We start from the raw sequence: 26,797 nt of genomic DNA, 5'->3' as shown, positions 1-26,797 counted from the left end.
TCCTCCGTCCTGTGCTCGGTCTGTGGTGTGTAATATAGTCTGCTGTGTCAGTGTATCTCAGCCGGGGATACATGCGCTGTCCTCCGTCCTGCGCCCGGCCTGTGGTGTGTGATATAGCCTGCTGTGTCAGTGTATCTCAGCCTGGGATACATGCGCTGTCCTCCATCCTGTGCTTGGTGTGTGATATAGTCTGCTGTGTCAGTGTATCTCAGCCTGGGATACATGCGCTGTCCTCCGTCCTGCGCTCGGCCTGTGGTGTGTGATATAGTCTGCTGTGTCAGTGTATCTCAGCCTGGGATACATGCGCTGTCATCCGTCCTGCGCTCGGCCTGTGGTGTGTGATATAGCCTGCTGTGTCAGTATATCTCAGCCTGGGATACATGTGCTGTCCTCCGTCCTGTGCTCGGCCTGTGGTGTGTGATATAGTCTGCTGTGTCAGTGTATCTCAGCCTGGGATACATGCACTGTCCTCCGTCCTGCGCTCGGCCTGTGGTGTGTGATATAGCCTGCTGTGTCAGTGTATCTCAGCCTGGGATACATGCGCTGTCCTCCATCCTGTGCTTGGTGTGTGATATAGTCTGCTGTGTCAGTGTACCTCAGCCTGGGATACATGCGCTGTCCTCCGTCCTGCGCTCGGCCTGTGGTGTGTGATATAGTCTGCTGTGTCAGTGTATCTCAGCCTGGGATACATGCGCTGTCCTCCGTCCTGCGCTCGGCCTGTGGTGTGTGATATAGCCTGCTGTGTCAGTATATCTCAGCCTGGGATACATGTGCTGTCCTCCGTCCTGTGCTCGGCCTGTGGTGTGTGATATAGCCTGTGTTGTCAGTGTATCTCAGCCTCGGGATACATGCGATGTCCTCTATCCTGCGCTCGGCCTGTGGTGTGTGATATAGCCTGTTGTGTCAGTATATCTCAGCCTGGGATACATGTGCTGTCCTCCGTCCTGCGCTCGGCCTGTGGTGTGTGATATAGTCTGCTGTGTCAGTGTATCTCAGCCTGGGATACATGCGCTGTCCTCTATCCTGCGCTCGGCCTGTGGTGTGTGATATTACCTGCTGTGTCATTGTATCTCAGCCGGGGATACATGCGCTGTCCTCCGTCCTGTGCTCGGCCTGTGGTGTGTGATATAGTCTGCTGTGTCAGTATATCTCAGCCTGGGATACATGTGCTGTCCTCCATCCTGCGCTCGGCCTGTGGTGTGTGATATAGCCTGCTTTGTCAGTATATCTCAGCCTGGGATACATGTGGCTGTCCCTCCGTCCTGCGCTCGGCCTGTGGTGTGTGATATAGCCCTGCTGTGTCAGTATATCTCAGCCTGGGATACATGTGCTGTCCTCCATCCTGCGCTCGGCCTGTGGTGTGTGATATAGCCTGCTGTGTCAGTATATCTCAGCCTGGGATACATGCGCTGTCCTCCGTCCTGCGCTCGGCCTGTGGTGTGTGATATAGCCTGCTGTGTCAGTATATCTCAGCCTGGGATACATGTGCTGTCTCTCCGTCCTGGTCGCGCTCGGCCTGTGGTGTGTGATATAGCCTGCTGTGTCAGTATATCTCAGCCTGGGATACATGTGCTGTCCTCCGTTCCTGCGCTCGGGACCTGTGGTGTGTGATATAGCCTGCTGTGTCAGTGTATCTCAGCCTGGGATACATGTGCTGTCCTCCGTCCTGTGGTGTTAGACTTGAGCCGTGATGAATAATACATCTGGTTATTGTATAACAGCGGAGGGGGAGGGGCCGCCCTGCTCTGTATATGTGTGTATATATATATATGTATGTTAGAGGTCGTGTATCGCTGTTGTTTGTACAGCACGTTTATCAGTAAAGACTCCCTCGGACGCTGGGACCTGTTATACATCTGATTACGGTAGAAATGGGGACGTTGTTGGTAACGTCCACAGTACATCTGTGTGTTTGCTGCCACATTTACAAATAGACACTAAAATGCCGCCATTTATGTGGAAGGCGGGGCTGTGTGGCCTGTAGCGACCTATCAAAACTCAGCTTTCACTTTGTATGACCTTGTAGCCTATAGCAACATGCTCTTCATAGCAGCCAATCAGAGCATAGCTTCAAATCGCTTTAACTTTCTACCACTCTGGAATAATGAAAGCTGAGCTCTGATTGGTTGCTGGGATACTGTAACCATACACTTTCCATAGCAACCAGTCATGGCGCTCCCCTCTATGAGTGTCTGTGGACACTATGTTTGTATAATAATGGAGGATTATTGAAGCCTCTGATCCGGTGATCGCTGAGGCTCGTCGCCATAACAAGACATTGCTATCATGACTACTCTTAAAGGGATTTCCAGGATTAGAGAAACATGGCTGCTAAAACAGCGCCACTCCCGTCCACAGGTTTTATGAGGTATTACAGCTCAGCCACAAATTATACCATAAATTATGGACAGGGGTGGCGCCATTTCTGGAAGAGCCGTCATGGACAACCCCTTTAAATCTCTACAACCAGAATAGGTGCAGAAGTCTGGGAAAGCTGGGTGACCTGTGATGGCCGCCATATTGGATGTCACCTCACTTTTCTATGCTGGGCTCTGCAGGGTTAGGATGTTGCAGCATTTAGTCTTGTTTTCTGGTTTTGTGGGAAAGCAAAGTTTTGCAGCATTGCCTGAAAGCAGAATAACACTGACCATATTGGCTGTCACCCAGCTTTCCCGGAAGCAGATTCAGTGATGGGAGCGACCCCTGATCCTGTGATCCTTCTGCCTCATGTACGCCCATCGGCTGTGACCGTACGCCCGCACCACCGCGCTGAGCCGCTTGTTTACACAAGGGAGAACCAGCAGCCGGCCTTATTTGCCTATGTAAATCCCCCCGGGGTAAGATCAGGTCATGTGACAGGAGGGGGGGGGGGGCGGACTACAGGATTGTGAACGCTCATGGAGTCACTAATCAGGGGCACTGTTTATAGACAGGTGCTATGTACTGTGCCCCATACATAATACTACCCCGGAGTGATGTCAGTACCATGTCCCCTCAGCAGCAGTACCACGGAGTGATGTCAGTACCATGTCCCCTCAGCAGCAGTACCCGGAGTGATGTCAGTACCCCGGAGTGATGTCAGTACCATGTCCCCTCAGCAGCAGTACCACGGAGTGATGTCAGTACCCCGGAGGGATGTCAGTACCATGTCCCCTCAGCAGTACCCTGGAGTGATGTCAGTACCATGTCCCCTCAGCAGCAGTACCCCGGAGTGATGTCAGTACCATGTCCCCTCAGCAGCAGTACCCCGGAGTGATGTCAGTACCATGTCCCCTCAGCAGCAGTACCCCGGAGTGATGTCAGTACCATGTCCCCTCAGCAGCAGTACCCCGGAGTGATGTCAGTACCATGTCCCCTCAGCAGCAGTACCCGGAGGGATGTCAGTACCATGTCCCCTCAGCAGCAGTACCCGGAGTGATGTCAGTACCATGTCCCCTCAGCAGCAGTACCCCGGAGTGATGTCAGTACCATGTCCCCTCAGCAGCAGTACCCCGGAGTGATGTCAGTACCATGTCCCTCAGCAGCAGTACCCCTGAGTGATGTCAGTACCATGTCCCCTCAGCAGCAGTACCCGGAGGGATGTCAGTACCATGTCCCCTCAGCAGCAGTACCCGGAGTGATGTCAGTACCATGTCCCCTCAGCAGCAGTACCCCGGAGTGATGTCAGTACCATGTCCCCTCAGCAGCAGTACCCGGAGTGATGTCAGTACCCCGGAGTGATGTCAGTAACATGTCCGCTCAGCAGCAGTACCCCGGAGTGATGTCAGTACCATGTTCCCTCAGCAGCAGTACCCCGGAGTGATATCAGTACCCCGGAGTGATGTCAGTACCATGTCCGCTCAGCAGCAGTACCCCGGAGTGATATCAGTACCCTGGAGTGATGTCAGTACCATGTCCCCTCAGCAGCAGTACCCGGAGTGATGTCAGTACCATGTCCCCTCAACAGCAGTACCCCGGAGTGATGTCAGTACCATGTCCCCTCAGCAGCAGTACCCGGAGTGACGTCAGTACCATGTCCCCTCAGCAGCAGTACCCCGGAGTGATGTCAGTACCATGTCCCCTCAGCATTACCCGGAGTGATGTCAGTACCATGTTCCCTCAGCAGCAGTACCCCGGAGTGATATCAGTACCCTGGAGTGATGTCAGTACCATGTCCCCTCAGCAGCAGTACCCGGAGTGATGTCAGTACCATGTCCCCTCAACAGCAGTACCCCGGAGTGATGTCAGTACCATGTCCCCTCAGCAGCAGTACCCGGAGTGACGTCAGTACCATGTCCCCTCAGCAGCAGTACCCCGGAGTGATGTCAGTACCATGTCCCCTCAGCAGTACCCGGAGTGATGTCAGTACCATGTTCCCTCAGCAGCAGTACCCCGGAGTGATATCAGTACCCTGGAGTGATGTCAGTACCATGTCCCCTCAGCAGCAGTACCCGGAGTGATGTCAGTACCATGTCCCCTCAACAGCAGTACCCCGGAGTGATGTCAGTACCATGTCCCCTCAGCAGTACCCGGAGTGATGTCAGTACCATGTTCCCTCAGCAGCAGTACCCGGAGTGATGTCAGTACCATGTCCCCTCAGCAGCAGTACCCAGAGTGATGTCAGTACCATGTCCCCTTAGCAACAGTACCCGGAGTGATGTCAGTACCATGTCCCCTCAGCAGCAGTACCCGGAGTGATGGAGTGATGTCAGTACCATGTCCCCTCAGCAGCAGTACCCCGGAGTGATGTCAGTACCATATCCCCTCAGCAGCAGTACCCCGGAGTGATGTCAGTACCATGTCCCCTCAGCAGCAGTACCCCGGAGTGATGTCAGTACCATGTCCCCTCAGCAGCAGTACCCCGGAGTGATGTCAGTACCATGTCCCCTCAGCAGCAGTACCCCGGAGTGATGTCAGTACCATGTCCCCTCAGCAGCAGTACCCGGAGGGATGTCAGTACCATGTCCCCTCAGCAGCAGTACCCGGAGTGATGTCAGTACCCCGGAGTGATGTCAGTAACATGTCCGCTCAGCAGCAGTACCCCGGAGTGATGTCAGTACCATGTTCCCTCAGCAGCAGTACCCCGGAGTGATATCAGTACCATGTCCCCTCAGCAGCAGTACCCGGAGTGATGTCAGTACCATGTCCCCTCAGCAGCAGTACCCGGAGTGATGTCAGTACCCCGGAGTGATGTCAGTACCATGTCCCCTCAGCAGCAGTACCCGGAGTGATGTCAGTACCATGTCCCCTCAGCAGCAGTACCCCGGAGGGATGTCAGTACCATGTCCCCTCAGCAGCAGTCCCTGGAGTGATGTCAGTACCCCGGAGTGATGTCAGTAACATGTCCGCTCAGCAGCAGTACTCCGGAGTGATGTCAGTACCATGTTCCCTCAGCAGCAGTACCCCGGAGTGATATCAGTACCCCGGAGTGATGTCAGTACCATGTCCGCTCAGCAGCAGTACCCCGGAGTGATATCAGTACCCCGGAGTGATGTCAGTACCATGTCCCCTCAGCAGCAGTACCCGGAGTGATGTCAGTACCATGTCCCCTCAGCAGCAGTACCCGGAGTGATGTCAGTACCATGTCCCCTCAACAGCAGTACCCCGGAGTGATGTCAGTACCATGTCCCCTCAGCAGCAGTACCCGGAGTGAATGTCAGTACCAATGTCCCTCAGCAGCAGTACCCGGAGTGATGTCAGTACCATGTCCCTTCAGCAGCAGTACCCGGAGTGATGTCAGTACCATGTCCCCTCAGCAGCAGTACCCGGAGTGATGTCAGTACCATGTCCCTTCAGCAGCAGTACCCGGAGTGATGTCAGTACCATGTCCCCTCAGCAGCAGTACCCAGAGTGATGTCAGTACCATGTCCCCTTAGCAACAGTACCCTGCAGTGATGTCAGTACCATGTCCCCTTAGCAGTACCCGGAGTGATGTCAGTACCATGTCCCCTCAGCAGCAGTACCCCGGAGTGATGTCAGTACCATGTCCCCTCAGCAGCAGTACCCGGAGTGATGGAGTGATGTCAGTACCATGTCTCCTCAGCAGCAGTACCCCGGAGTGATGTCAGTACCATGTCCCCTCAGCAGCAGTACCCCAGAGAGATGTCAGTACCATGTCCTCTCAGCAGCAGTACCCGGAGTGATGTCAGTACCATGTCCCCTCAGCAGCAGTACCCGGAGTGATGTCAGTACCATGTCTCCTCAGCAGCAGTACCCCGGAGTGATGTCAGTACCATGTCCCCTCAGCAGCAGTACCCCAGAGTGATGTCAGTACCATGTCCCCTCAGCAGTACCCCAGAGAGATGTCAGTACCATGTCCCCTCAGCAGCAGTACCCGGAGTGATGGAGTGATGTCAGTACCATGTCCCCTCAGCAGCAGTACCCCGGAGTGATGTCAGTACCATGTCCCCTCAGCAGCAGTACCCCAGAGTGATGTCAGTACCATGTCCCCTCAGCAGTACCCGGAGTGATGTCAGTACCATGTCCCCTCAGCAGCAGTACCCAGAGTGATGTCAGTACCATGTCCCCTCAGCAGCAGTACCCGGAGTGATGTCAGTACCATGTCTCCTCAGCAGCAGTACCCCGGAGTGATGTCAGTACCATGTCCCCTCAGCAGCAGTACCCCAGAGTGATGTCAGTACCATGTCCCCTCAGCAGCAGTACCCGGAGTGATGGAGTGATGTCAGTACCATGTCCCCTCAGCAGCAGTACCCCGGAGTGATGTCAGTACCATATCCCCTCAGCAGCAGTACCCCAGAGTGATGTCAGTACCATGTCCCCTCAGCAGTACCCCAGAGAGATGTCAGTACCATGTCCCCTCAGCAGCAGTACCCGGAGTGATGTCAGTACCATGTCCTCTCAGCAGCAGTACCCCGGAGTGATGTCAGTACCATGTCCCCTCAGCAGCAGTACCCCGGAGTGATGTCAGTACCATGTCCCCTCAGCAGTACCCCAGAGAGATGTCAGTACCATGTCCCCTCAGCAGCAGTACCCGGAGTGATGTCAGTACCATGTCCCCTCAGCAGCAGTACCCCGGAGTGATTTCATTATCATGTCCCCTCAGCAGCAGTACCCGGAGGGATGTCAGTACCATGTCCGCTCAGCAGTACCCTGCAGTGATGTCAGTACCATGTCCGCTCAGCAGGTGGAGTGTTACATAGTGCGGCTCTGGTCGGTGTTTACAGTGTCATCTGGTTGGCACCGTGCACCCATAATATGTTTGTCGTGGGGTGATCCCACAGTGTTTTGGTGTCCTCTTCTGGGCACAGGTGAATGGTGAGGACCTGAGCGGGCTGGAAAGTCCCGGACTCATCTGCCGCACTCTCATAGCTGGAGGTAATGGGCCGCGCCCGGCCAGGTGACCCTCAGCCGCTCCTCTGTTATATACACCTGGCAGCTGGCTGTCTTATATACATCACATGAACAAGTACAACTGTCACCCAGCTTTCCTGAGTCCTGAGATCTGCCCAGTTACCCCGGAGTGATGTCTGCACCACGTCCTCTCAGCAGCAGCAGCCCATGTGACCATGGCCTATATGGCGGCCATTACTGCTCCCATGGGTTAGCTCTCCTAGGACCCTAAGCGGCAGATCTGACATTATTCCACGTCATGTACTATGCGTAACTAGGCACTGTAGGGATCACTGTGCTGGACTGTGAGGGATGTTCTCTGTAGGGATCACTGTGAGGGGCATTCTTTGCAGGGATCACTCTGCAGGCCTGTGAGGGGTGTTCTCTGTAGGGATCACTGTGCAGGATTGTGAGGGATGCTCTCTGTAGGGATCACTGTGCAGGATTGTAAGGGGTGTTCTCTGTAGGGATCACTGTGAGGGACGTTCTCTGTAGGGATTACTGCAGGATTGTGAGGAATGTTCTTTGTAGGGATCACTGTGAAGGATTGCGAGGGATGTTCTCTGTAGGGATCACTGTGCAGGATTGTGAGGGATGTTCTCTGTAGGGATCACTATGCAGGATTGTGAGGGGTGTTCTCTGTAGGGATCACTGTAAGGGGCATTCTCTGCAGGGATCACTCTGCAGGCCTGTGAGGGGTGTTTTCTGTAGGGATCACTGTGCAGGATTGCCAGGGATGTTCTCTGTAGGGATCACTGTGAGGGGTGTTCTCTGTAGGGATCACTGTGAGGGACGTTCTCTGTAGGGATTACTGCAGGATTGTGAGGAACGTTCTTTGTAGGAATCACTGTGAAGGATTGTGAGGGATGTTCTCTGTAGGGATCACTGTGAGGGGCGTTCTCTGTAGGGATCACTGTGAAGGATTGTGAGGGACGTCCTCTGTAGGGATCACTGTGCAGGATTGCGAGGGATGTTCTCTCTAGGGATCACTGTGAGGGGTGTTCTCTGTAGGGATCACTGTGAGGGACGTTCTCTGTAGGGATTACTGCAGGATTGTGAGGAACGTTCTTTGTAGGGATCACTGTGAAGGATTGTGAGGGATGTTCTCTGTAGGGATCACTGTGAGGGGCGTTCTCTGTAGGGATCACTGTGAGGGGCGTTCTCTGTAGGGATCACTGTGAGGGGCGTTCTCTGTAGGGATCCCTGTGCAGGATTGCGAGGGACATTCTCCGTAGGGATCCCTGGGCGGGATTGTGAGTGATCCCTACAGATAACGCCGCTCTCTCCTAGATAATCCCTACATGAAACCTCAACCAGACTCCCCTACATTGATCCCTACAGCTAGCCAGGAATCTGGACTGTTTGGTTATAATGTCCGGCAGTGATGAGCTGTAATAACCCTCCTGTCTCCTTTCTCTGCAGGTTTCAGAAACATGTGCACACCTACCGCATCCTGCCCGACGAGGAGGACTACCTGGCTGTACAGGTACTGACCCAGCCCTCCACCCCCTGCATGGTGTCACCCACCACCCCCGGCCTGTACTGGGGGAGTGGAGCATACTGGGAATATTCATGGACCTTTAATGCTCCACACATACGGTGCTATGTAGGTGGTATGGTAGTATGGCGGTATGTAGGTGGTATGGCGGTATGTTAGTATGGCAATATGGCGGTATGTAGGTGGTATGGCTTTATGTTAGTATGGTGGTATGTTAGTATGGCTATATGGAGGTATGGTGGTATGTAGGTGGTATGACGGTATGTTAGTATGGCGGGTATGTAGGTGGTACGGCGGTATGTTAGTATGGAGGTATGGCGGGTATGTAGGTGGTATGTTAGTATGGGGGTATGTAGGAGGTGGTCTGTGTTACATGTGATGTGACTTCTTGGATCTCTGTAAGGGAAGTTCTCTCAGTTGAAGTGTCATGTGTAATAGAAGCCTCATAGGTTGCTATGGTAACAGGCGGTTTCTTTGTGGACCTGTAGTGATGGGTCAGTGATATCGTGTATAAGAAGCCTCATAGGTTGCTATGGTAACAGGCGGTTTCTTTGTGGACCTGTAGTGATGGGTCAGTGATATCACTATAGGACACACGTGTCATCCACTCATAGCGCTGTATCACTGCTGGGTGCGGAGAGAACACCTCCTGCTTGTGTGGTCACATGATTAATCCCAGCCAGTCAGCAGCTCCATGGAGGGTCATGTGACTGCACTTACTGCAGGGCCCTTATTAGGCACCACAGTCAGGTGATTGCTGCCGGCCAATCAGTAGTGATGAGTCCATACTCAGAGGTTTGGGGGTAACTCTGTGTAGTCTGTGGTGTCATCATGGTGGACAGGGTGCAGGGTCGCCCCCTCATGCCGTACTCAGGTCACTGCGGGTCACTGGTCCAGAGGCCGGAGGACAGTGACAGCTGCGCCATGTAACATCAGTCTAGACGGGCGGCAGCTGCACAAACAGGTGTAAGGAGCCTCCGCCAGCCAGGGAGGGGCACCACGCTGTACCGTAATATCATATAACAGGACAGTACTGACCTCTGCTGTATACTGTACCGTAATATCATATAACAGGACAGCACTGACCTCTGCTGTATACTGTACTGTAATATCATATAACATCACTGACCTCTGCCGTAAACTGCACTGTAATATCATATAACAGGACAGCACTGACCTCTGCTGTATACTGTACTGTAATATCATATAACATCACTGACCTCTGCCGTATACTGCACTGTAATATCATATAACAGGACAGTACTGACCTCTGCTGTATACTGTACTGTAATATCATATAACATCACTGACCTCTGCTGTATACTGTACTGTAATATCATATAACATCACTGACCTGCTGTATTCTGTACTGTAATATCATATAACAGGACAATACTGACCTCTGCTGTATACTGTACTGTAATGTCATATAACATCACTGACCTCTGCTGTATACTGTACTGTGATATCATATAACAGGACAGCACTGACCTCTGCTGTATACTGTACTGTAATATATAACACTGACCTCTGCCGTATACTGTACTGTAATAACATATAACATCACTGACCTCTGCCGTATACTGTACTGTAATATCATATAACAGGACAGCACTGACCTCTGCTGTATACTGTACTGTAATATCATATAACATCACTGACCTCTGCTGTATACTGTACTGTAATATCATATAACAGGACAGCACTGACCTCTGCTGTATACTGTACTGTAATATATAACAGGACAGCACTGACCTCTGCTGTATACTGTACTGTAATATCATATAACATCGCTGACCTCTGCTGTATACTGTACCATAATATCATATAACATCACTGACCTCTGCTGTATACTGTACTGTAGGGCTGGGCGATATGGCCAAAAAATAAAATCTCGATTTTTAAAAAATTTTGGACGATTCTCGATTTAAATCTCGATTTTTTTGTTTTTGCTAAATAAATAGGACATTTTTCTCCCTGCAGCATCAGATACGATTTTATTGACGTTTGAGACAACTATATTGTTTCCCAGTGTAACAGTGCTCCTCCCGTGCCCCCATGTAGTAGACAAACACATTGTGTGCCCCATATAAGTAGTTTTCCCAAATATGTGCCCTATGTACTCTGTGCCCCCATATAGTATAGGCGATCTTCTTTGTGCCTTCATCTAGGTAGGGAGTAGTAGTGAGGGTATAGTGGATAAGGGGTGTAATAGTACAGGTAAAGATGAGGAGTGTGGTAGTAGTACAGGTATAGATGATGGGTGTAGTAGTACTACTGAGGGGGTATGGGGTGGACTGGGGGTCACTGAGTGGGTATGGGGCAGGCTGGGGGTCACTGAGGGGTATGAGGCAGGCTGGGGGTCACTGAGGGGTATGAAGCAGGCTAAGGGTCACTGAGGGGTATGGGTCAGGCTGGGGGTCACTGAGGGGTATGAGGCAGGCTGGGGGTCACTGAGGGGTATGGGGCAGGCTGGGGGTCACTGAGGGGTATGGGGCAGGCTGGGGGTCACTGAGGGGTATGGGGCAGGCTGGGGGTCACTGAGGGTATGGGGCAGGCTGGGGGTCACTGAGGGGTATGGGGCAGGCTAAGGGTCACTGAGGGGTATGGGGCAGGCTAAGGGTCACTGAGGGGTATGGGGCAGGCTGGGGGTCACTGAGGGGTATGAGGCAGGCTGGGGGTCACTGAGGGGTATGGGGCAGGCTGGGGGTCACTGAGGGGTATGGGGCAGCTGAGGGGACACTGAGGGGTATGAGGCAGGCTGGGGGTCACTGAGGGGTATGGGGCAGGCTGGGGGTCACTGAGGGGTATGGGGCAGGCTGGGGGTCACTGAGGGATATGAAGCCGGCTGGGGGTCACTGAGGGTATGGGGCAGCTGAGGGGACACTGAGGGGGTATGGGGCAGCTGAGGGGGTATGGGGCAGCTGAGGGGACACTGAGGGGGTATGGGGCAGCTGAGGGGACACTGAGGGGGTATGGGGCAGCTGAGGGGACACTGAGGGGGTATGGGGCAGCTGAGGGGACACTGAGGGGTATGGGGCAGGCTGGGGGGTCACTGAGGGATATGAAGCCGGCTGGGGGTCACTGAGGGGTATGGGGCAGGCTAAGGGTCACTGAGGGGTATGGGGCAGGCTGGGGGTCACTGAGGGGTATGAGGCAGGCTGGGGGTCACTGAGGGGTATGAGGCAGGCTGGGGGTCACTGAGGGGTATGGGGCAGCTGAGGGGACACTGAGGGGTATGGGGCCGGCTGGGGGTCACTGAGGGGTATGAGGCAGGCTGGGGGTCACTGAGGGGTATGGGGCAGGCTGGGGGTCACTGAGGGGTATGGGGCAGGCTGGGGGTCACTGAGGGATATGAAGCCGGCTGGGGGTCACTCAGGGGTATGGGGCAGCTGAGGGGACACTGAGGTGGTATGGGGCAGCTGAGGGGACACTGAGGGGTATGAGGCAGGCTGGGGGTCACTGAGGGGTATGGGGCAGGCTGGGGGTCACTGAGGGGTATGGGGCAGGCTGGGGGTCACTGAGGGATATGAAGCCGGCTGGGGGTCACTCAGGGGTATGGGGCAGCTGAGGGGACACTGAGGGGGTATGGGGCAGCTGAGGGGACACTGAGGTGGTATGGGGCAGCTGAGGGGGTATGGGGCAGCTGAGGGGACACTGAGGTGGTATGGGGCAGCTGAGGGGGTATGGGGCAGCTGAGGGGACACTGAGGGGGTATGGGGCAGCTGAGGGGGTATGGGGCAGCTGAGGGGACACTGAGGGGGTATGGGGCAGCTGAGGGGTCACTGAGGGGTATGGGGCAGGCTGGGGGTCACTGAGGGGTATGGGGCAGCTGAGGGGACACTGAGGGGGTATGGGGCAGCTGAGGGGTCACTCAGGGGTATGGGGCAGCTGAGGGGACACTGAGGGGGTATGGGGCAGCTGAGGGGTCACTGAGGGGTATGGGGCAGCTGAGGGGACACTGAGGGGGTATGGGGCAGCTGAGGGGGTATGGGCAGCTGAGGGGACACTGAGGGGGTATGGGGCAGCTGAGGGGACACTGAGGGGGTATGGGGCAGCTGAGGGGACACTGAGGGGGTATGGGGCAGCTGAGGGGACACTGAGGGGGTATGGGGCAGCTGAGGGGGACTAGGCAGGCGTGGTAAAGTGTCAGGAATGCGCGGTGAGGTGCGGGGCCGGCAGTCAGGAGAGATGTGGTACCGGCGGCTCCAGCCTCTTCACAGAGCCGTCGCTGACCTCTCCCGCCCCTTACACGTTAGTGCCGCGCTGAGCTGCGTCCCGCTCTCTTACTGTCACACGTGCAGGTCCCGTTCTGTGGAGGAGGCGGCAGGGATCGCAGCAGAAGGAGAGAATGTCGCTGCGGGTCCTGGAGCTGTACAGCGGGCAGCGACGTTCTCTCCTTCTGCTGCGATCCCTGCCGCCTCCTCCACAGAACAGGACCTGCACGTGTGACAGTAAGGGCCCTATTCCACTGGACGATTATCGTTTGCATATCATTAACGATTAACGATCGCAAACGACCACTATTGCGAAAGACCTGAAAACGTTCACTCATTTCCATTGAACGATAATCGTTACTTATGATCGTAATTGCGATCGTTTTTTCTTCGCTATTTATTCGCTATTGCATTCGTATCTATTGCGAACGACCGAACGATGTCTTATTCAACGCGAACGATTTGCGAACGAGCAACGATAAAAATAGGTCCAGGTCTTATAAAGCGATCAACGATTTCTCGTTCGGTCGTTAATCGTTAACTGCATTTCAACCGAACGATTATCGTTTAGATTCGAACGATTTAACGATAATCTGAACGATAATCGTCCAGTGGAATAGGGCCCTAAGAGAGCGGGACGCAGCTCAGCGCGGCACTAACGTGTAAGGGGCGGGAGAGGTCAGCCGCGGCTCTGTGAAGAGGCTGGAGCCGCCGGTACCACATCTCTCCTGACCGCCGGCCCTGCACCTCACCGCGCCGTCCTGCAACTCTCTCCGGACCCGACACTTTACCGCGCCGCCCGCAATGATTTTTTGTGAAAATCGAATTTACGATTTTCACAAAAAATCAAATCGATTCTAACTGTCTGGGCGATTAATCGAATTAATTCGATTAATCGCCCAGCCCTACTGTACTGTAATATCATATAACAGGACAGCACTGACCTCTGCTGTATACTGTACTGTAATATCATATAACATCACTGACCTCTGCTGTATACTGTACCGTAATATCATATAACAGGACAGCACTGACCTCTGCTGTATACTGTGCCGTAATATCATATAACATCACTGACCTCTGCTGTATACTGTACTGTAATATATAACAGGACATTAATGACCTGCTGTATACTGTACTGTAATAACATATAACATCACTGACCTCTGCTGTATACTGTACCGTAATATCATATAACATCACTGACCTCTGCTGTATACTGTGCCGTAATATCATATAACAGGACAGCACTGACCTCTGCTGTATACTGTACTGTAATATATAACAGGACAGCACTGACCTCTGCTGTATACTGTACTGTAATATCATATAACACTGACCTCTGCTGTATACTGCACCGTAATATCATATAACACTGACCTCTGCCGTATACTGTACTGTAATATCATATAACAGGACAGCACTGACCTCTGCTGTATACTGTACTGTAATATCATATAACATCACTGACCTCTGCTGTATACTGTACCGTAATATCATATAACAGGACAGCACTGACCTCTGCTGTATACTGTACTGTAATATATAACAGGACAGCACTGACCTCTGCCGTATACTGTACTGTAATATCATATAACAGGACAGCACTGACCTCTGCTGTATACTGTACTGTAATATCATATAATAGGACAGCACTGACCTCTGCTGTATACTGTGCCGTAATATCATATAACATCACTGACCTCTGCTGTATACTGTACTGTAATAACATATAACATCACTGACCTCTGCTGTATACTGTACTGTAATATCATATAACATCACTGACCTCTGCTGTATACTGTACTGTAATATCATATAACATCACTGACCTCTGCTGTATACTGTACCGTAATATCATATAACAGGACAGCACTGACCTCTGCTGTATACTGTACTGTAATATATAACAGGACAGCACTGACCTCTGCTGTATACTGTACCGTAATATATAACATCACTGACCTCTGCCGTATACTGTACTGTAATATCATATAACAGGACAGCACTGACCTCTGCTGTATACTGTACTGTAATATCATATAACATCACTGACCTCTGCTGTATACTGTACCGTAATATCATATAACAGGACAGCACTGACCTCTGCTGTATACTGTACTGTAATATATAACAGGACAGCACTGACCTCTGCTGTATACTGTACTGTAATATCATATAACATCACTGACCTCTGCTGTATACTGTACCGTAATATATAACACTGACCTCTGCCGTATACTGTACTGTAATATCATATAACAGGACAGCACTGACCTCTGCTGTATACTGTACTGTAATATATAACATCACTGACCTCTGCTGTATACTGTACTGTAATATTATATAACAGGACAGCACTGACCTCTGCTGTATACTGTACCGTAATATCATATAACATCACTGACCTCTGCTGTATACTGTACTGTAATATCATATAACAGGACAGCACTGACCTCTGCTGTATACTGTACCGTAATATCATATAACATCACTGACCTCTGCTGTATAAAGTACCGTAATACCATGTGTGTGTGTGCCAAGGCTGCAGTAGGCTATGTGTGCGTGCTATGGCTGCAGGTGCGTGTGTGTATACCCTGTGTATTGGTGCGCTCGGTATCGGAACATTCTGTATCAGTGCGCTCGGTATGGGTACAATTTGTATTAGTGCGCTCGGTATGGGTACATTCTGTATTAGTGCGCTCGGTATGGGTACATTCTGTATTGGTGCGCTCTGTATGGGTTAATTCAGTATTGGTGCGCTCGGTATCGGTACATTCTGTATTGGTGTGCTCGGTATGGGTACATTCTCTATTGGTGCGCTCGGTATCGGTACATTCTATATTGGTGCGCTCGGTATCGGTACATTCTGTATTGGTGCACTCGGTATCGGTACATCCTGTATTAGTGCGCTCCGTATCGGTACATTCTGTATTAGTGCGCTCGGTATGGGTACATTGTGTATTGGTGCGCTCGGTATGGGTACATTCTGTATTGGTGCGCTCGGTATCGGTACATTCTTTATTGGTGCGCTCGGTATCGGTACATTCTGTATTAGTGTGCTCGGTATCAGTACATTCTGTATTGGTGCGCTCGGTATCGGTACATTTTGTATTGGTGCTCTCGGTATCGGTACATTCTGTATTGGTGCTCTCGGTATCGGTACATTCTGTATTGGTGCGCTCGGTATCGGTACATTCTGTATTAGTGTGCTCGGTATCAGTACATTCTGTCTTAGTGCGCTCGGTATGGGTACATTGTGTATTGGTGCGCTCGGTATCGGTACATTCTGTATTGGTGCGCTCGGTATCGGTACATTCTGTATTAGTGTGCTCGGTATCAGTACATTCTGTATTGGTGCGCTCGGTATCGGTACATTCTGTATTGGTGCGCTCGGTATCGGTACATTCTGTATTGGTGCGCTCGGTATCGGTACATTTTGTATTGGTGCTCTCGGTATCGGTACATTCTGTATTGGTGCTCTTGGTATCGGTGCTCTCTGCATCCCTCTGCTGTCCTATGCTGGCCCCTGCAGCCCTCTCCTCCCCTCTGCAGCCCTTTGCTTTCTCCTGCTCCCCTCTGCTGCCCCCTGTTGCCCTCTTCTGCCCTCTGCTGCCCCCTGTTGCCCTCTGCTGCCCCCTGCAGCCCTTTGCTTCCTCTTGCTCCCCTCTGCTCCCCCCAGCTTCCCTTTGCGGCCCCCTGCAGCCCTCTGCTCCCCCCTGCAGCCCTCTGCTCCCCCCTGCAGCCTTTTGCTTCCTCCTGCAGCCTTTTGCTTCCACCTGCTCCCCTCTGTTGCCCTCTGCTGCCCCCTGTTGCCCTCTGCTGCCCCCTGCTGTCCTCTGCTGCCCCCTGCTGTCCTCTGCTGCCCCCTGCTGTCCTCTGCTGCCCCCTGCTGTCCTCTGCTGCCCCCTGCTGTCCTCTGCTGCTCCCTGTTGCCCTCTGCTCCCCCTGCTGTCCTCTGCTGCTTCCTGCTGTCTTCTGATGCTCCCTGTTGCCCTCTGCTCCCCCCCCCCCCCCGCTGTCCTCTGCTGCTCCCTGCTGCCCTCCGCTGCTTCCTGCTGTCCTCTGCTGCCCTCTGCTGTCCCCTGTTGCCCTCTGCTGCTCCCTGCTGCCCCCTGCTCCCCCTGCATCCCTCTGCTCCCCCCTTCATCCCTCTGCTCCCCCCTTCATCCCTCTGCTCTCCCCCCTTCTGTCCTCTGCTGCGCCCTGCTGCCCACTTCTCCACTCTGCTGCCCCCCTGCTGCCCTCTGCTCCCCCCTGTTGCCCTCTGCTCCCCCCTGTTGCCCTCTGCAGCCCTCCACTGCCTCTTGCTCCCCCTGCTGCCCTTGGCTGCTCCCCCCCTGCTCCCCTCTGCTGCCCCCTGCTCTCCTCTGCTTGCCCCTGCTCTCCTCTGCTTGCCCCTGCTCCCCCCTGTCCCCCTCTGCTGCCCCATGTCGCCCTCTGCTGCCCCCTTCCCTCCTCTGCTGCTCCCCTCTGCCCCCCTCTGCTGCCCCCTGCTCCCCTCTACATCCCTCTGCTGCCCCCTGCTCCCCTCTGCTTCCCCCTGCTGTCCTCTGCATCCCTCTGCTGCCCCCTGCTGTCCTCTGCTCTCCCCCTGCTGCCTTCTGCTCCCTCCTGCTGTCCTCTGCTGTCCTCTGCTCCCCCCTGCTGCCTTCTGCTGCCCCTGCTGTCCCCTGTTCCCTCCTGCTGTCCTCTGCTCCTCCCTGCTGCCCCCTGCTGTCCTCTGCTGCCCCCTGCTGTCCTCTGCTCCCCCCGCTGTCCTCTGCTCCCCCCGCTGTCCTCTGCTCCCTTCTGCTCCCTCTTGCTGTCCTCTGCTCCCCCCCCTGCTGCCCCCTGCTGATCTCTGCCCCCTGCTGCCTTCTGCTGCCCCCTGCTGTCCTCTGCTCCCTCATTCTGTCCTCTGCTCCCACCCTGCTTCCTTTTGCTGCCCCTTGCTGTCCTTTGCTCCCTCCTGCTGTTCTCTGCTCCTCCCTGCTCCCCTCTGCTGCCCCCTGCTGTCCTCTGCTTCCTCCTGCTGTCCTCTTCTCCCCCCCTGCTGTCCTCTGCTCCCTCCTGCTGTCCTCTGCTCTCCCTCCTGCTGTCCTCTGCTCTCCCCCCTGCTGCCTTCTGCTCCCTCATTCTGTCCTCTGCTCCCTCATTCTGTCCTCTGCTCCCTCATTCTTTCCTCTGCTCCCTCCTGCTGTTCTCTGCTCCTCCCTGCTCCCCTCTGCTTCCCCCTGCTGTCCTCTGCTCCCCCCTGCTGTCCTCTGCTCCCTCCTGCTGTCCTCTGCCCCCCCCTGCTGCCTGCTGCCCCCTGCTGTCCTCTGCTCCCTCCTGCTGTCCTCTGCTCCCTCATTCTGTCCTCTGCTCCCCCCCTGCTGCCTTCTGCTCCCCCTTGCTGTCCTCTGCTCCCCCTTGCTGTCCTCTGCTCCCCCCTGCTCCCCTCTGCTCCCTCCTGCTGTCCTCTGCTCCCTTCTGCTGTCCTCTGCTCCCTCATTCTGTCCTCTGCTCCCCCCCTGCTGCCTTCTGCTCCCCCTTGCTGTCCTCTGCTCCCCCTTGCTGTCCTCTGCTCCCCCCTGCTGTCCTCTGCTCCCCTCTGCTCCCTCCTGCTGTCCTCTGCTCCCTTCTGCTGTCCTCTGCTCCCTCATTCTGTCCTCTGCTCCCCCCCTGCTGCCTTCTGCTCCCCCCTACTGTTCTCTGCTCCCTCCTGCTCCCCCCTGCTGTCCTCTGCTCCCTCCTGCTCCCCCCTGCTGTTCTCTGCTCCCCTCTGCTCCCTCCTGCTGTCCTCTGCTCCCTCATTCTGTCCTCTGCTCCCCCCCCTGCTGCCTTCTGCTCCCCCCTACTGTTCTCTGCTCCCCCTTGCTGTTCTCTGCTCCCCCCTGCTGTCCTCTGCTCCCTCCTGCTGTCCTCTGCTCCCTCATTCTGTCCTCTGCTCCCCCCCTGCTGCCTTCTGCTGCCCCCTGCTGTCCTCTGCTCCCCCCTGCTGTCCTCTGCTCGCCCCTGCTGTCCTCTGCTCCCCCCTGCTGTTCTCTGCTCCCCCCTGCTGTCCTCTGCCCCCTGCTGCTGTCCTCTGCCCCCTGCTGCTGTCCTCTGCTCCCGTCTGCTGTGCTCTGCTGGAAAGTCTTAGCTTAGACAAGGGGTCCTATTAGACAATGCAATTTTTCATTTTCGATTAACAATAAACAATAGCAAACAAGCGTTTTTTGTGGGTTTTTTTCCGAACGACCTGAAACCGTTCCCTGTAACGCACAGAGCGGCGTCTGTCACTGAGATGGATCCCTCCGCCTGATCCCAGCAACAGAAGGAACCAGAATCGTGGCGTGTAGAGATGAGTGAGCCTGGAGCAAGCTGGAGTCCAACCCAACCCGATCGTTCGGCATTTGATTAGCGGGGGCTGCTGAAGTTGGATAAAGCTCTAAGGTTGTCTGGATAACATGGATACAGCCGATGACTATATCCAATAACTACAGCCAATGACTATATCCATGATTTCCACATAGCCTTAGGGCCCTATTCCACCGGACGATTATCGTTCAGATTATCGTTAAATCGTTCGAATCTAAACGATAATCGTTCGGTTGAAATGTCAGTGAAGGGCATCGGCAGGATCTTATGGGTCAGTAAAGGGCATCGGCAGGATCTTATAGATCAGTAAACAGCATCGGCAGCCTATTATAGATCAGTAAACAGCATCGGCAGCCTCTTATAGATCAGTAAACAGCATCGGCAGCCTCTTATAGATCAGTAAACAGCATCGGCAGCCTCTTATAGATCAGTAAAGGGCATAGGCAGGATCTTATGGGTCAGTAAAGGGCATCGGCAGGATCTTATGGGTCAGTAAAGGGCATCGGCAGCCTATTATAGATCAGTAAACAGCATCGGCAGCCTCTTATAGATCAGTAAACAGCATCGGCAGCCTCTTATAGATCAGTAAACAGCATTAGCAGCCTCTTATAGATCAGTAAACAGCATTAGCAGCCTCTTATAGATCAGTAAACAGCATTAGCAGCCTCTTATAGATCAGTAAAGGGCATCGGCAGGATCTTATGGGTCAGTAAAGGGCATCGGCAGCCTCTTATAGATCAGTAAAGGGCATCGGCAGCCTCTTATAGATCAGTAAACAGCATCAGCAGCCTCTTATGGATCAGTAAACAGCATAAGGAGGCATCTCAGTCCCCTCTCCTGATGGTTGCCGCATGCAGTGACACCGCAGGAGGCCATTATCACAGTTTATGAGCAGCGGATCCGTCACAAGCAGCCTGCTGACAGTCTCCAGCAGCGGCCGGTCAACTACTTGTTGATGGTTTCCACCTAGCGGGGTATTGCTGTATACATGGTCATTGTGGATGAGTGGAGATCATTTCCTATATTGAGCTCCACTCCAGTCCCCTCCAGAGCTGCGCTCATACTGCTCCTCCTGGGGTCCGGGGATCGCTGTCTGCCCTCCGGTGGTCTCACCTGTTGTCTCTTCCTCCTCAGACATCTCAGGGGGTTCAAGTGCGACGCTTCAAGACGCTGGGGGACCTGATCGCTCTCTACCTGCAGCCGAATCAGGGGATGGTGTGCACCCTGCTGTACCCTGTGGAGCGAGAGAAGGAGAAGGACGTCATGGAGGACAGAGACTACTCCGGTCAGTCCACAACCCCAGAGAATGCTGGGACATGTGCTCCACCCGCTATCCTGCTGTTACATCATGTCTCATCCTCCAGTGCTGCACTCACTATTCTGCTGTTACATCATGTCTCATCCTCCAGAGCTGCACTCACTATTCTGCTGTTACATCATGTCTCATCCTCCAGAGCTGCACTCACTATTCTGCTGTTACATCCTGTCTCATCCTCCTGAGCTGCACTCACTATTCTGCTATTACATCATGTCTCATCCTCCAGAGCTGCACTCACTATTCTGCTGTTACATCATATCTCATCCTCCAGAGCTGCACTCACTATTCTGCTGTTACATCATGTCTGATCCTCCAGAGCTGCACTCACTATCCTGCTGTTACATCTTGTCTCATCCTCCAGAGCTGCACTCACTATTCTGCTGTTACATCATGTCTTATCCTTCAGAGCTGCACTCACTATTCTGCTGTTACATCATGTCTTATCCTCCAGAGCTGCACTCACTATTCTGCTGTTACATCATGTCTTATCCTCCAGAGCTGCACTCACTATTCTGCTGTTACATCATGTCTCATCCTCCAGAGCTGCACTCACTATTCTGCTGTTACATCATGTCTCATCCCCCAGAGCTGCACTCACTATCCTGCTGTTACATCATGTCTTATCCTCCAGAGCTGCACTCACTATTCTGCTGTTACATCATGTCTCATCCTCCAGAGCTGCACTCACTATTCTGCTGTTACATCATGTGTCATCCTCCAGAGCTGCACTCACTATTCTGCTGTTACATCATGTCTCATCCCCCAGAGCTGCACTCACTATTCTGCTGTTACATCATGTCTTATCCTCCAGAGCTGCACTCACTATTCTGCTGTTACATCATGTCTCATCCTCCGGAACTGCACTCACTATTCTGCTGTTACATCATGTCTCATCCTCCAGATCTGCACTCACTATTCTGCTGTTACATCCTGTCTCATCCTCCTGAGCTGCACTCACTATTCTGCTGTTACATCATGTCTCCTCCTCCAGAGCTGCACTCACTATTCTGCTGTTACATCATGTCTCATCCCCCAGAGCTGCACTCACTATTCTGCTGTTACATCATGTCTCCTCCTCCAGAGCTGCACTCACTATTCTGCTGTTACATCATGTCTCATCCTCCAGAGCTGCACTCACTATTCTGCTGTTACATCATGTCTCCTCCTCCAGAGCTGCACTCACTATTCTGCTGTTACATCATGTCTCATCCTCCAGAGCTGCACTCACTATTCTGCTGTTACATCATGTCTTATCCTCCAGAGCTGCACTCACTATTCTGCTGTTACATCATGTCTCATCCTCCGGAACTGCACTCACTATTCTGCTGTTACATCATGTCTCATCTTCCAGAGCTGCACTCACTATTCTGCTGTTAAATCATGTCTGCTTTCATGTCATCATGACAGCTATTGACCATCTGATAATCTGGAACGTCCTATAATCCGGGGTTTTTTTGGCAGTAAATAGCCTTGTCGCTCATGTCTCCTCCTCTTCTTCTGTCTTGTAGATGGGGAGGATGAGAAGCCGCCTCTGCCCCCGCGCTCGGCCTCCGCCAGTTTCTCCGGAGGGTCTGGATTAGGTTTGGTGCCGAGCGCTGGAGACGTCAGCCCCACCGAGAGGTACCGAGCCCTGACCCCTTAAAGTGTGACATCCTCGCTGCCTGATAAGTTGGGTGACACCTAGTATGGCCGCCATCCCTGAGAAGTTGTTGGTGCCCCTGTGATCCGCGGGGGGTGGGCTGCAGCGGGGTGGCGGGTGCCCATCTGTACACGCATGTCTGTTAATAGGCGGCCATATTGGTTGTCACCGCCGCCCGCCTCACCTTTCATTGTTATCTGCCGCAGCACAACCAACGGCTGAGCACCGTGTCCCACGAGTACCTGAAGGGCAGCTACGCCCTGGACCTGGAGGCCGTGAAGTCCGGGGCCACCAGCCTGCCGCACCTCAACAAGACGCTGGTCCTGTCCTGCAAGAGGCTGCACAGGTGAGACCGGATCCGTCAACAGCAAGAATCCATCACGGACCCATCCTCTATTGTATATAGTCCTGAGGGGTGGAGCCTGTCATGCCCCGCCCCCATGAGTCCACATTCTGCACAGGCCGCCGCCTACTCACAGCTGGTGTTGTATCTAATCCAAGTAATCCCATGTGTTACACAGTGCGGCTGATACAGTGTAACAGACCCTCAGCGAGAGAGGTCAGAGGTCAGTGTGTTATACAGTGTACGGACTCAGCGGGAGAGGTCAGAGGTCAGTGTGTTATACAGTGTAACAGACCCTCAGCGGGAGAGGTCAGAGGTCAGTGTGTTATACAGTGTAACAGACCCTCAGCAGGAGAGGTCAGAGGTCAGTGTGTTATACAGTGTAACGGACCCTCAGCGGGAGAGGTCAGAGGTCAGTGTGTTATACAGTGTAACGGACCCTCAGCGGGAGAGATCAGAGGTCAGTGTGTTATACAGTGTAACGGACTCAGCGGGAGAGGTCAGAGGTCAGTGTGTTATACAGTGTAACGGACCCTCAGCGGGAGAGGTCAGAGGTCAGTGTGTTATACAGTGTAACGGACCCTCAGCGGGAGAGGTCAGAGGTCAGTGTGTTATACAGTGTAACGGACCCTCAGCGGGAGAGGTCATTGTGTTATACAGTGTAACGGACTCAGCGGGAGAGGTCAGAGGTCAGTGTGTTATACAGTGTAACGGACCCTCAGCGGGAGAGGTCAGAGGTCGTGTGTTTTATACAGTGTAACGGACCCTCAGCGGGAGTGGTCAGAGGTCAGTGTGTTATACAGTGTAACAGACCCTCAGCGGGAGAGGTCAGAGGTCAGTGTGTTATACAGTGTAACAGACCCTCAGCGGGAGAGGTCAGAGGTCAGTGTGTTATACAGTGTAACGGACCCTTAGCGGGAGAGGTCAGTGTGTTATACCGTGTAACGGACCCTCAGCGGGAGAGGTCAGAGGTCAGTGTGTTATACAGTGTAACGGACCCTCAGCGAGAAAGGTCAGAGGTCAGTGTGTTATACAGTGTAACGGACCCTCAGCGAGAGAGGTCAGTGTGTTATACAGTGTAACGGACCCTCAGCGGGAGAGGTCAGTGTGTTATACAGGGTAACGGACCCTCAGCGGGAGAGGTCAGAGGTCAGTGTGTTATACAGTGTAACGGACCCTCAGCGGGAGAGGTCAGTGTGTTATACAGTGTAACGGACCCTCAGCGGGAGAGGTCAGAGGTCAGTGTGTTATACAGTGTAACAGACCCTCAGCGGGAGAGGTCAGAGGTCAGTGTGTTATACAGTGTAACGGACCCTCAGCGGGAGAGGTCAGTGTGTTATACAGTGTAACGGACCCTCAGCGGGAGAGGTCAGAGGTCAGTGTGTTATACAGTGTAACGGACCCTCAGCGAGAGGTGTCAGTGTGTTATACAGTGTAACGGACCCTCAGCGGGAGAGGTCAGAGGTCAGTGTGTTATACAGTGTAACGGACCCTCAGCGGGAGAGGTCAGTGTGTTATACAGTGTAACGGACCCTCAGCGGGAGAGGTCAGAGGTCAGTGTGTTGTACAGTGTAACAGACTCTCAGCGGGAGAGGTCAGAGGTCAGTGTGTTATACAGTGTAACGGACCCACAGCGGGAGAGGTCAGAGGTCAGTGTGTTATACAGTGTAACGGACCCTCAGCGGGAGAGGTCAGTGTGTTATACAGTGTAACAGACCCTCAGCGGGAGAGGTCAGAGGTCAGTGTGTTATACAGTGTAACGGACCCGCAGCGGGAGAGGTCAGTGTGTTATGCAGTGTAACGGACCCGCAGCGGGAGAGGTCAGTGTGTTATACAGTGTAACGGACCCTCAGCAGGAGAGGTCATTGTGTTATACAGTGTAACGGACCCTCAGCGGGAGAGGTCAAAGGTCAGTGTGTTATACAGTGTAACGGACCCTCAGCGGGAGAGGTCAGTGTGTTATACAGTGTAAAAGACCCTCAGCGGGAAAGGTCCGTGTGTTATACAGTGTAACGGACCCGCAGCGGGAGAGGTCAGTGTGTTATACAGTGTAACGGACTCTCAGCGGGAGAGGTCAGAGGTCAGCGTGTTATACAGTGTAACAGACCCTCAGCGGGAGAGGTCAGTTTGTTATACAGTGTAACTGACCCTCAGCAGGAGAGGTCAGAGGTCAGTGTGTTATACAGTGTAACGGACCCGCAGCGGGAGAGGTCAGTGTGTTATACAGTGTAACGGACTCTCAGCGGGAGAGGTCAGAGGTCAGCGTGTTATACAGTGTAACAGACCCTCAGCGGGAGAGGTCAGTTTGTTATACAGTGTAACGGACCCTCAGCGGGAGAGGTCAGAGGTCAGTGTGTTATACAGTGTAACAGACCCTCAGCGGGAGAGGTCAGAGGTCAGTGTGTTATACAGTGTAACGGACCCTCAGCGGGAGAGGTCAGAGCTCAGTGTGTTATACAGTGTAACGGACCCTCAGCGGGAGAGGTCATTGTGTTATACAGTGTAACGGACCCTCAGCGGGAGAGGTCATTGTGTTATACAGTGTAACGGACCCTCAGCGGGAGAGGTCAGAGGTCAGTGTGTTATACAGTGTAAACAGACCCTCAGCGGGAGAGGTCAGAGGTCAGTGTGTTATACAGTGTAACAGACCCTCAGCGGGAAAGGTCAGAGGTCAGTGTGTTATACAGTGTAACGGACCCTCAGCGGGAGAGGTCAGAGCTCATTGTGTTATACAGTGTAACGGACCCTCAGCGGGAGAGGTCAGAGGTCAGTGTGTTATACAGTGTAACGGACCCTCAGCGGGAGAGGTCAGAGGTCAGTGTGTTATACAGTGTAAAAGACCCTCAGCGGGAAAGGTCCGTGTGTTATACAGTGTAACGGACCCGCAGCGGGAGAGGTCAGTGTGTTATACAGTGTAACGGACCCTCAGCAGGAGAGGTCATTGTGTTATACAGTGTAACGGACCCTCAGCGGGAGAGGTCAAAGGTCAGTGTGTTATACAGTGTAACGGACCCTCAGCGGGAGAGGTCAGAGGTCAGTGTGTTATACAGTGTAAAAGACCCTCAGCGGGAAAGGTCCGTGTGTTATACAGTGTAACGGACCCGCAGCGGGAGAGGTCAGTGTGTTATACAGTGTAACGGACTCTCAGCGGGAGAGGTCAGAGGTCAGCGTGTTATACAGTGTAACAGACCCTCAGCGGGAGAGGTCAGTTTGTTATACAGTGTAACTGACCCTCAGCAGGAGAGGTCAGAGGTCAGTGTGTTATACAGTGTAACGGACCCGCAGCGGGAGAGGTCAGTGTGTTATACAGTGTAACGGACCCTCAGCGGGAGAGGTCAGAGGTCAGTGTGTTATGCAGTGTAACAGACCCTCAGCGGGAGAGGTCAGAGGTCAGTGTGTTATACAGTGTAACGGACCCTCAGCGGGAGAGGTCAGAGGTCAGTGTGTTATACAGTGTAACAGACCCTCAGCGGGAGAGGTCAGAGGTCAGTGTGTTATACAGTGTAACAGACCCTCAGCAAGAGAGGTCAGTGTGTTATACAGTGTAACGGACTCTCAGCGGGAGAGGTCAGTGTGTTATACAGTGTGACAGACCCTCAGCGGGAGAGGTCAGAGGTCAGTGTGTTATACAGTGTAACAGACCCTCAGCGGGAGAGGTCAGAGGTCAGTGTGTTATACAGTGTAACAGACCCTCAGCAAGAGAGGTCAGTGTGTTATACAGTGTAACAGACTCTCAGCGGGAGAGGTCAGAGGTCAGTGTGTTATACAGTGTAACGGACCCTCAGCGGGAGAGGTCAGTGTGTTATACAGTGTAACGGACCTTCAGCGGGAGAGGTCAGAGGTCAGTGTGTTATGCAGTGTAACAGACCCTCGCGGAGAGGGTCAGAGGTCAGTGTGTTTACAGTGTAACAGACCTCAGCGGGAGAGGTCAGAGTCAGTGTGTATACAGTGTAACGGACCCTCAGCGGGAGAGGTCAGTGTGTTATACAGTGTAACAGACCCTCAGCGGGAGAGGTCAGAGGTCAGTGTGTTATACAGTGTAACTGACCATCAGCGGGAGAGGTCAGAGAGTCAGTGTGTTATACAGTGTGACGACCCTCAGCGGGAGAGGTCAGAGGGTCAGTGTGTT

General features: G+C 53.4%; 1 pseudogene; it reads left to right on the top strand.

Annotated features, from left to right (window-relative positions):
- Nucleotides 1-2,285: 2,285 nt before the first annotated feature.
- LOC138774733 (phosphatidylinositol 3,4,5-trisphosphate 5-phosphatase 2-like) overlaps nt 2,286-26,797 on the top strand; it is a 50,627-nt pseudogene continuing 26,115 nt past the window's right edge.

Source organism: Dendropsophus ebraccatus, unplaced genomic scaffold, assembly GCF_027789765.1.
Source record: "Dendropsophus ebraccatus isolate aDenEbr1 unplaced genomic scaffold, aDenEbr1.pat pat_scaffold_1060_ctg1, whole genome shotgun sequence".
NCBI classification, from domain to species: Eukaryota; Metazoa; Chordata; class Amphibia; order Anura; family Hylidae; genus Dendropsophus; species Dendropsophus ebraccatus.
This window is presented reverse-complemented; position numbering and strand designations above follow the sequence as displayed.